Genomic DNA, 11,524 nt, shown 5'->3' with positions numbered 1-11,524 from the left:
TGTGTTGCCCCTCGCTCCCTGACACGGTGAGGAAGACCAGCGAGGGGGGTTTGGGTGGTGGGGAGCAGAATGGAAAACACAGACTGCCAGCCAGATGGACACTGTTAGAACAAACTGAGCCATGACTCAGGGCACGACCTTGTTGGGCCATTTGACTGCCTTGTGTTTCAATTAATCCAGCCCATGGAGGGAGGGAAAAGCACAATCTAATTGAAAAACAGACATTGTACCTCAACTGAGATTTCTGACGGTCAATCTTTGATACTATTGAGAATTCATTGTTGGGTGAAAGCTACACCCCAAAGCCTGGGTCACCAAACATCAGCAATTTTATTTTTAAATCCTCATTTTTTCACCGTGACACCTCTGGCTGGGAAAAACTGACTCGGCGAGTCACACATTGAGCTCCAGGTGAAATATGCTGATCATGTCTTGACTGTTTTATAAAGAAGTTCACAGCAGAAGGAGCTAATATCCCTGATTTAGAGGAAGTATGATAGGGAAAACATTTGTGTCATGGATTTACTAATTTTGACAGTTCTTTTAAAAGCAGGCAGAAGGCATTATTGATGAGGCAACTCCCAAGAGCTGTTTATTATTTAAAGAAAGCACACAAGCATCAGAAAGAGGTTGGGCTAAGACTTGGGAGAACCAAAGACTTATGAGAATACAAAAGAAAAACAGGTAAAAATCTCTTCTGCTTCATTTGAACAGCTCAGAATGAAATACCTTCTCATCGATAATGGGACAGAGCAGTATGATGCAGACGGAAAACGCGACAAAATGCTCATTACTTGTAACTATGCAATTTAAATACTCAAGTGCATCAGTGGAAAGGAGATTTAAATAGCAAGCTTCATTGTTATTTGCTCCTAAAAGAAAACGATCCCTACAGATTACCACATTTCGTTAAAGTCAACTTGGGGATGAATGGTAATTTTGCAGTTCGAGAAGAAGAGGGGCATGTGGGAAAACTGAAGCGTGAACAAAACAACAGTTGGGCTTTCTTCCATTGTTTGTTGGTGCTTTGGGAATTCTCTGCAGCTTTGTCTTTCATGGTTGCTTAATAAATAAAAATATAGTACATAGCCTCCATGTTTGGGGTGGAATTCACAGAATGGTGCTAATTCACCTAAGGGACCCTGCCTGGCTTCGTCCAGGGAGCCCATCTTCTTAAGCATCTGGAAGCACACTGGCAATTTTCCCAAAGGCAAAGGGCTTTCGTTATTTTGCCAATCATTCACACAGACTGGCTTAAATTATGCAGCCATCTGTATTCTTATACACCTAGACTGAGTAAAATGAATGTACAGTCTTGAAAGCATTCATCCTTGATATCCCCTTCACGTTGATTTTTATTCTTTTCAAGCAACTGTGGAGTCTGGGATACATGGAACACTGTTCATTCAGAAAGCTCATCCATCCTCATTTGCTTCGCGGCCCACCACTCTGCCCTCTCGGTATGGCCCATCCAATACTGCTGGGAAAGCAGGCTCTGGAATTGGGCTGTCGGGGTTAAAATTTTCCCGATGCTGTGTGTTCATGCTCAACGTTGGGCAAATGACTCAGTTTCTCTGTGCTTTAGTTCCTCACTTCTGAAAATTTCCAAAGGGAATAATATATTCTTATAAAATAAACTTAGCATATTGATTGGCATGCAGTAAGTACTCAATAAGTGTTGGATGTAATTATCAACATCACATGTCATTACTGTTATTCTGTCCCATCCTAGAGGGAATCGCTTTCTTCTGGCAACCCTGACTTCCTCCACTGTGACGGGGGTCAACTATTAGTGACTGAGGGAATAGACCTAGGTCACTGCACTTCCCAGGGATGGGGGCTACTCCACAGGGGAGCTGCAAAATATGGAAACTCTATAGACGGAGTTCACAATACTGCAACCTTGGTCAGGTCATACAAATGCCAGGTGATATTTAACTGAAACTAGAGTGGGAGGAAAGCAAAGGGTTGGGGGAGTTGCGGGAAGGAAGGGGAGATTAAAGACAGATGACTCAAAAGTGTGCATTACCTCAAAGGGCAACTTCAGGCAACCCCACTAATGTTTTAAGAACCCTGGGATTTTGGTAACAAGAGTTAGGTTAGTGGCAGCCTATCACACAGTAAAAGGACTTCTGATTTTGACTGCCGGGTCAGCATCACAGGAAGAAAACCAGTCAAGTACTTAAGATTATTTTAGGTCTTGAGGAAAACTAACTCAAATAAACATATATTGCAGATTAAATTTATAAAAATTCTAAGGATGGCAGTTTATCTGTGGATATCAGCTAATGAAATTCCCAAGGCAAGACAACTGGATTTTTTTTTTTAGATTTTATTTATTTATTTGAGAGAGAGAGAGAGAGCACAGAGGGAGAGTGAGAGGGAGAAGCAGACTCCCCGCTGAGCATGGAGCCCGATGTGGGCCTCAATCCCAGAGTCCTGGGATCATGATCTGAGCCAAAGGCAGACACTTAACTGACTGAGCCACCCAGGCGCCCATAGACATCTGGATTTTTTTTTTTATGATATTTTAAGGAAGATGGCTTATTTGACTGGGGAAATTAAATTTGTTAATAGATGTTGCCAGTCTAGACATATAGGTTATTCTCCATATAATTTTCTAAAAGGAATTTGAGTTGGATCTTGCATACTAATAGAAAATTTAAATTAAAAAAAAATAAATGTTTGTCAATTGTGTACAAGAATTTTCTATTCGATCTTGTTTCCTAGCATTGTTATTGCCTTCTTACCAGGGTATATATTTTTATGTGTGTCACAGTTCCAAGACAGGAAAGAAACTACGAGAGAAGCTGGCCTTGCCTTCCACTTTGGGGGAGTTAAAAGTTATTCACATAATATAATATGAAAATCGTCTTCAATATTTCACCTGCCCATCTGCCCCCCATGCAGCCAGATGAAAAGTTATTTGCTAGAATTAGGTCTTGCCCTTCTAGACATTTAGTAGATCTTAAAAAATGCAGTTGCCTAGGTGGGCAATGGAAGTTGGCCAAATGATTCAGGAATAAATACTACAGTTAAGTATTGATTTAAGAGAGCACTTTACTTTTGACAGGCAAATTGGAGGAGCACTGCGAACGAAGGCCAAACCCAGAGGGGGCAAAGGTAAAGAGCAATGGTGTTTTAAGCATGGGCCCTGAATTAAGTAAGACCTATATTCAATTTCTGATTTGGATACTTTCTAGCTGGGTAAACTTAGTGGCCTTGGGCAAGTCAACCAAACAAGCGAGGGCTCCTCTCTTTTCCCTATCAAAAAATGGGGATTTTAGGCTGTGCTGTGAGCCTTCTAAAATAAATAATTAGCAATTATTATTATTAAATAATACCTCGGCTGACTTTCCATGAGTATAAGCTGTGTGGTGGGCTGACCTTATAGCTACTCTATGGCTATAAAAACATGGGTGTGGGTCTAAAGAAATCAATGGTGTGAAGATAGAAGAGAGGATATATAAATTTAAATTTCACAGCAGTAATTGAATTACTATCTACCATCACCAGGAGCATGAGGAGTCCCCATCCAGCTCTGCAGGCTTCTAGACCTGCGTCATGCTGCTTCGTGGCCTCCATGGGCTACCTCTTGGCCCTGGTTAATGAGCCTTCAGCTCTCTCAGCTCTGCTGTGGCTCTGCAGGATGAAGAGGCCACATACGCTCACATTTAGTGTCCGAGTGAGTTTATTCTTCTCCCAGAAGTTATTCTGACTTGACAAGTTAGTGTTCAACAACTTTAAATCAATTGGATTTTTTTTCTTTTTATGTTTTTGTTTCTGGGAAGACCATGAAAAAGCACATTTTCAGGCTTTTGAATATTTATGTAGAAAGCAAAGAAAAAATTAAAGAAGGAGATTAAAGGTCTGCTTTAGTTTTCCTCTAATCCTCTTTTTGCCTTTTGCCAGTCTTCTTTCTACCATTTTCCTCTCCCTTCGGTGGAAAAGTCGCTTATCATCAATTTACTTCTGGATATCTTGAACACTTTTAATGAACAAGCACATTCCCCGTGTCAAATACTTGGATAACTGCATGTCCTCTTTATATTTCACATTAACCATAGCTTTGGATTTAATTCTACTGGAAAATTCTATCCCACTGAATTAAGTATCACACTTCCATATCAACACTGCACTGAAAGCTCTGATATTGAATTGGTGTAATTTTAACCTTCTAAGAGAACTGGCTGGTGTGGAGTTTCTATCCAGCGAGTACATGCTTTGACTTTATGAAACCTTCTTTGAAAAGTGTCTGATTACTTTCAGGGGTTAGTTCTGTCCTTTTGTCCTGACAAAGCTCACTTTTCCTCCCTGGCTGCCAAATTTTTTTTTTGCCATTGTGGGATTTTCCAAACTATTGCTTGGAAGTCAAATTAAAGGTCCTAGGCAATTTCAGCTTTAAAATGCCATGTAACAGATAGAATGGAGGCTGAGACAGAATCCTACCACTAAGCAAGTGAGGTCAGTTCCACATGGCCATGGGTGAATATGGATAAAACCAAAACATTTGGGCTTTTCACTTTGCTATTACTTTCTAAGATAGACTTAAAAAAAAAAAAAAGGCAGAAACTAACTTCCTATTGCTAGAAGAAAAATTACTCTAGAATTTTTTTTAATGGACCCGGATTCTCAGAGTCTTCAGGAAATACAATGGATGTTTAATTAATTTGTGAATCTAAAACTGAAACAATATTATTTCCTTTTTCATGTGCCAAGTGGAAATAATTCTTCTATAGGGTCAGTCTAACCTTCCTTTACACTTCTCGCTTCTCCAATGTCTCATCTCAGCATGTGTTTTTTACAATCCTCCTCCCACCCAAAGGCTGAGTTAGTGATAACAAGAACAAGATGGGGAAAATGTGATTAGATTGTGTATAGTTTAATTACTCTCCTGCTGCTCAGTCCCCACTCCCCACAGTCCTATGGAGCTACTCACAGAGAGAATTGCTGGAACTCGACCCCTAGCTTCTGAAAAGCCACTGAAGGTCTAAGTGGCCAGAAAAGAGAAGAACTGTTAAGTCAGAGATCCTCCCTGATAAATGGAAGGAGAGGTAGAAAAAGAGGAGGAAGGCTTTAGAAAACCCAGTAACATGCAAAGAGGGGAGAGTCCTCTTCAAACAACTTCCAGACTCAGAGAATGAAACCTGCTTATCACTGAAGCTGTTCAATAAGGATTCTCCTGATCCTTCTTCCTACCTTCAATCCCTACGACCCCACATCTGTAAGTGTAGAAATAGCAGCTATTGAGAAAGGAGGGGAGAAGAGAAGAAGCTGGTATTTCTCTCTTTAGCTGCATGACAGAGAAGAATTATCTTTGAATGAAGATCAAAGTGTTGATTATTCCATGGAACCAAATAAACTATTAAAAAATTAGTGTGTCTTAAAAGTTACCATTGGATTCTATTACCTAAGAATGCTCAGGAAATAATGGAACTGCTTTTAATTTTTTTCCTTAATCCAAGAGTAGGGTAAAATAGACTCCAGTAAACTTAATGAAAATAAGAATTCAAATTCAAGTTTGCTGTGTGATAAGCCTCCCACACATCAGGTTTGTTCACAGTATTTGTGATAGAGGAACCTAATGGAATTTGGCCCCCACTGGAATCCTAGAAATCTAGACTCTCCATAAAATACTAGAAAAGGATAGAAAATCCAAACTATTTGGAATAGCGGCCTTTCAGGGATAAATACTTATCATCTGTAACACTTTGGTCAACAATCAACAGCTGATGAGTGAGGCTTGCAAGACAGCTGAAAAGAGTGTAATATTATGGCTTGACATTTTCACTGGTTTCTGGTGTACCTCAAAGGGTGTCAAGTTTCATCTTTTGTCAGGAACACTTGTAAATCCTGACGGAGATACAAAAGGACTTCGTGGCATCTTGCCGCTGACTCTTGAATATGATACAATTTCTCAATGTTGTATTTCCCTGAATGGTCAAGATCACTTGATACCCAAGGTCATAGGTCATATTACAATTCCTGGGCTTGGCTTTTAAATAGCATCCCTCTTCTTGCTGAGCTTGCGTTTAACAATCTTAAAACGGGAAGCAGCTCATGTGTGAATATGTTCATATCTTAAAGCATCACGAGTCTTCCAGTCTGTGATTCCAATTCTTTTCTAAGAAAAGTCTAACGCCATAAAAATTCCGAGAACGAGTTGGCAGTCACCACTCAGAGGGATTAAGGAGGGTCAAGGATTATTTCATGCAAGTCACTGGAGGTATGGGTGCCACGGATCCAAACAGTAAGATGATGGGGGGAAAGTAAACAGTAGACCCTTCCCCCCCTTTCCCTGGGGGATGTGTTCCAAGACCCCCAGGGGATGCCTAAAACCATGGATAGTAGTACTGAACCCTAGTATCCTGTTTTTTTCCACACATACATACCTATGATAAAGTGTAACTTATAAATGAGGCACAGTAAGAGATCAATAACGAATAATAAAATAGAACAATTATAACAATATGTTGTAATAAAAGTTATGTGAATATAGTCTTTCTCTCTCAAAATATTGCACTGTATTATACCGTACTCTCCCTTCTTCTGACGATGTGAAATGACAAAATGCCCACGAAGTGAGGAGAGGAGGTAAGGTGAGTGACGCAGGCCTTGCGATGTAAAGTCAGGCTACTATTCACCTTCTGAAGATTGGTCAGAAGGAGGGTCTTCTGCTTTTCAGATGGCGGTTGACCTTGGGTAATTGAAACTGCTTAAAGGGAAACAGCAAATAAGCAGGAACTGTTGTGGAGTTCAAGTTCAATTTTAAGTGAAATTAACACTAGTTTTGGATTGTAATGTTAATCAGATAGTTGGAGATAGTTGAAGAGTGGAACAGACAACAGTGTTTGAAATGAAGATTTAGAAGTGGTCGGCATAAGGTTAATTCAAGTTGAAACTCTGAGGACGATGCTCACCTTGAGGCTAACCTCAAGATGCCATTTCCAAACCCGGAGCTAAAGTAAAAGAGAAAGATGGAGAGCCTCCAGGTTAAGAGAAAGAAAATGTTCCTATTTTGATGACCTAAAATGTTAGGAGTCAAAAATAAAAAATATCTTGTGAAAATTTCTAATTCCAAAAGAACTTGCTCATGTTAGTAAAAATACTGGGTTTTATATTATTTTTTATTTTTATTTATTTTTTTAAAGATTTTATTTATTTATTTTAGAGAGAGAGAGCAGGAGCAAAGGGAGGAGCAGAGGAAGAGGGACAAGCAGACTCTGTGCTGAGTGCAGAGGGAGAGAGAAAATCTTAAGGAGGCTCCACGTCTAGCGCAGAGCCCAACTCGGGACTGGATCCCACGACCCTGAGATCATGACCTGAGCCATAATCAAAAGTCAGACACTTAACTGACTGAGCCACCCAGGCACCCCTTTATATTACTTTTTTAAAAGTCAAAGCTGGGTAAAAGTATTTGAAAATAGTGATAGAATGGTTTCATATTTGTGGAACATATGATTCAGTTATATTGTTTATAAACTATTAACATATTTAAACATATTTATTTTAGAGAATATAAAATACCTTTGCAAAATATTCTAAGATTAAAACCAGAAAATATTCTATTAACTTTACTCCTGACATTAAAGTATTTGCCATCGAAGGCTCACCTTCTTCTAAAAGTAGATTTTACCCAGAAGAGTCAAAATAATTTTAATGATCTCACTGCAAAAGTCAAAGTGCTGTGTTCACGGGGATCTTTCATAATAGCCTCACCTTTTGCAATTAAGCTTATATTTAACTTTGAATATTTGTAAAGTAATTAATAAAAAATCTAAAAGCCTGCCTTCCCATCACCTTTTCCTCTCTCATTTTTTTCCCTTCATTCTGAACTTCCCTCCATCTCTTCCTTCAGAATATATATGTGTATATTCATGTTCAATGTTTTGTACTCGGGGCTTTGGCTGATCACAATAAGATAGAGTCCAGAGGTAATATAAAACGTGTACAAAAATAATTATAACACAAGTTAGAATATTGTCTGGTTCATTAGATATGAATTATTGAATGGTGGTTATAAATGTTGAATGAGCAAATTCTCTATTCATTTCTGATTGATTCTGTTTAGGTGGTAATGTAAGACAAATGAGGATGGAATGATGGTTAATTTCAAAAATCACAATGCTATAATTTAAAAAAATAAATAGATGTATTATGAAGCAAATAAGCCTGTTGTGCACTTTTGAATTTCATATTGATTTAGCTTTCTGCAGAATATTTGCAGCAATATAATTCATTTTGAATGTTCGGATAATGTTATTGTCAGGCTATACCGATTTAATTCATAGCAATCTCTTAGAACCGAGAAGTACATAAAATCCAAGCTGTTGACTATTAGTTTCAGTAAGTGCACTGAGGTAATTTTTAACAAGTGCTCTTTAGGTAATTCAGATTTTCAGACTTGATCATGAGCCTTTCTGGAGCATTTCTATGCCACCTACATTGTAAATATAAACAGGAGAATTTGTAGGTCAACATGTCAATGAGGTCTAATTTGGCATGTAAAGAAAAAAAAATTGTTGAGACTTTAAAAGTGAAAACATTTCTTACTATGCACTAGTTAGAGCTGAAAAGAATTTCCTAAAGATTATGAATTCACTTAGCAGTGCACACACATCTTAATTACATAATTACTTGAGGCAACCACTCTAATCCATCTCGTTCATTTTACACTGTATAAAAGAAATAAACTAATTATGGCTTTACACTGAAGAAAAATACAAACGTGTATCATATTTACAAAGTTCATCGTATACTCTGCTGCTCAGACATGAAGTGAAGAGAAAACAAAAGTGGGCATTATGCTGCATGTGTTCTTAAAATGTTAAAGATACCATTGACCCAATCCTCACCAAAGGGTGGAGGGCATGATGACCTGGAAGCCACATTCCCCGAGAATAATTTGAAATGGGCTAATTTGGACAGGTTGAAGATTTATGTGCAGTGACAGAAGAATGAAGAAATGGTTAGTACAAAGCACAGACCAGCCTGATGACAAGTGACACATTAATGCATAACATTCAGGCATACAGTACGATATCCAAACAAGGAGTATGGCCGAGAGGAAATATTTAAACATCTCCTTATGTAGGTTCACTCTCAAGGAGGTCAACTTTGCCACGACAGAAGCCTTCAATTGAAGTATAATAACCTGATATATGGTCCTTCAAACTTATGTTTAGAAAGGAATAGACAAATCAAGAGCATTGGAACCACAGGAAACTACCAGAGTGTGGAGTACTTAGAGCCCTGAAACCATGGATACTGTCCTAATTGCATGGAACTCAGGTGGCCCAAGAGGTTCAATCCAGTCTGAAGCCCACCAGGTGTGGTCTTGGATCAAGTCCGTGCTGGATCAGTGGTTGACATACAACTCAAATGATTTATATTAATTCTGCGGGGACTCCTCGCGGTGCCTCTCCTATTTAGGGTCCCCTACAGGGGGTGCCAACCCAGAAAAGACACAAACCAGCAACTATCAGGGCAGGCAGGGCTCAATTTGTGCCCCAAGTGAGAGCTGAGTGTTCTTCATAAGCAGAAACTTGCTTGGAAGTGGGATTGTCGTTTTGTGCCAGAACTGTATGCAAAGCTCCGGAGTCCTGTGCATGGTAATGGCATTTTACAAACCTGGCGAATTTACAGTCAAAATGTTGGAATTGGGCGCCTGGGTGGCTCAGTTGGTTAAGCGACTGCCTTCGGCTCAGGTCATGATCCTGGAGTCCCGGGATCGAGTCCCGCGTTGGGCTCCCTGCTCAACGGGGAGTCTGCTTCTCCCTCTGGCCCTCCCCACTCTCATGCTCTCTCTCTCAAATAAATAAATAAAATCTTAAAAAAAAAATGTTGGAATTACTTCAATCACTTGATTAAATATTACAGGGTAGTGTGTGTCAAATTTTATTTCCAGTTAGCAATACCATATTTGTAAACCACTACTTGATTACAGATTTTGATTATAAAATCTGAAGTGGGTTATCCTTTTTGGCATAAATGTAGGATGTTTGGCTTAATCAGTTTTATATTTTATCTAAAGTAAAGCTGATTTTCTGGGTCACGTGCCATTAATTTTCATATTTTTTACACATTTGTTACAAAGGCAAGCAAGGTCCAATATGTACTACACCCTCTTTAAATGATTGATTTTAGATAGATGAAACTCTTCCTCTAATTATAAAATTCCCTGGTTTTCAATGTGTGTATCACTTTTGAAATAAGATGGGTATAAAATGGCAACTATTCCTTTTGAAATTTATTTTCTCGATTTATATATGGACAGTATTTGTCCCAGTTACATGGCAGGAATCAATTAATATTACACTCAAAAAAACTCTATGGAAAGTTTTATCATGAAATCTTACTGATCACTATTATTTTCATTTCACTTATATTTTAATAGGAATAAAACCATATTGACCGACAAATAAGAATTTGTTGTACACATCAGTTGGGAGATCATTTTCCATGTGTCGCTCTCGTTTTCCTGTGTCTTGTGAGCAGGGGCAGAGACTGCTCTTCTGTGTTATTTTTTTCAAGATTTTTTTTTTTTTTTTTTTATAGCCAACAGCCTTGGGCCATAGAGATAGTAGACAATGTCTCTCTCTAGAGCAAAAGGCAGGATTTCCTAACAAAATAATAATGATAAGACATGATATGATATGTAATATAGTGTATTTCCTCTAGAACGACTGGTTTGCTATCCATTATAAAAGATTTGAGTTCCCAAAGCTCAGGGATCTTCTCTAATACATCCCACTGCTGGTACACTTATCACCTGACCTTCTTTGAGTTGCCCTTTGGGAGTCAGGTTTATAGAACTGGAGCAGGAAAATGTTGATATTTTGGCTACTGCTATTTCTTGAATGATAAAGTCCTTTGTCTCTGATCTAGGAGTCTCATGACTTTTGACAGAATCTGTGAAACTGTGATGTGCTAAATTGCACACTTCCAGTTTGGATAAAACCTCAGACCCTTCATTGTTCTGAACAACATCATGAGAAGAAACAAAGAACAGTGGGACTACTTTAAGAGGGGAAAAACAGGACAAGGTTTTCCCTCTGTGCACACTTTCTGAATTTCTGCCCCTGGCATTAACATGTGTATGTGCATTAAATTATATTAATATGATTTCTTTCGTTTGTTATAATCTCCTTCATTCGTGTGTGCGCGTGTGTGTGTGCGCGTGCGCGCGTGCATGCGCGTGTGTTTGTTTTTATAAGAGAACAGGTTCCTAACAGTTGTTGCAAGGATTCAGGAGCTTAGATTTTAGAAACAGCTGGTTGATTTCCCCCCACTAGTACTTTGGCTGAGGAAATAAGATAATATAGCAGGTAGAAAAATATAGATCATTTTTAAACTTTAGGTCTATAGAGTATTGAGGTATATAGTCAAATAAGATTTGACAGACTTCTGAACTGATCTATAAAATGAAGCGTGTGCAGGCTTGCCTTTATGTCTTGTACGCTAATGAACCAGGTCAGACTTTCTTGCGAATTCTGTCTAGAGTGGGCCTGGTGAGTGGAATATA

At 38.7% G+C, this 11,524-nt stretch overlaps 1 long non-coding RNA gene across 1 annotated transcript; it reads left to right on the top strand.

Moving 5' to 3' along the window:
- Window positions 1-3,529: 3,529 nt before the first annotated feature.
- On the top strand, window positions 3,530-11,124 carry LOC118534838 (uncharacterized). Its single transcript, XR_004916913.1, has 2 exons — window positions 3,530-3,685; window positions 10,888-11,124. It is a non-coding gene; the product is annotated as an uncharacterized LOC118534838 (long non-coding RNA).
- The last annotated feature ends 400 nt before the right edge of the window (window positions 11,125-11,524 follow it).

This window comes from Halichoerus grypus, chromosome 3, assembly GCF_964656455.1.
Source record: "Halichoerus grypus chromosome 3, mHalGry1.hap1.1, whole genome shotgun sequence".
NCBI lineage: Eukaryota > Metazoa > Chordata > Mammalia > Carnivora > Phocidae > Halichoerus > Halichoerus grypus.
This window is presented reverse-complemented; position numbering and strand designations above follow the sequence as displayed.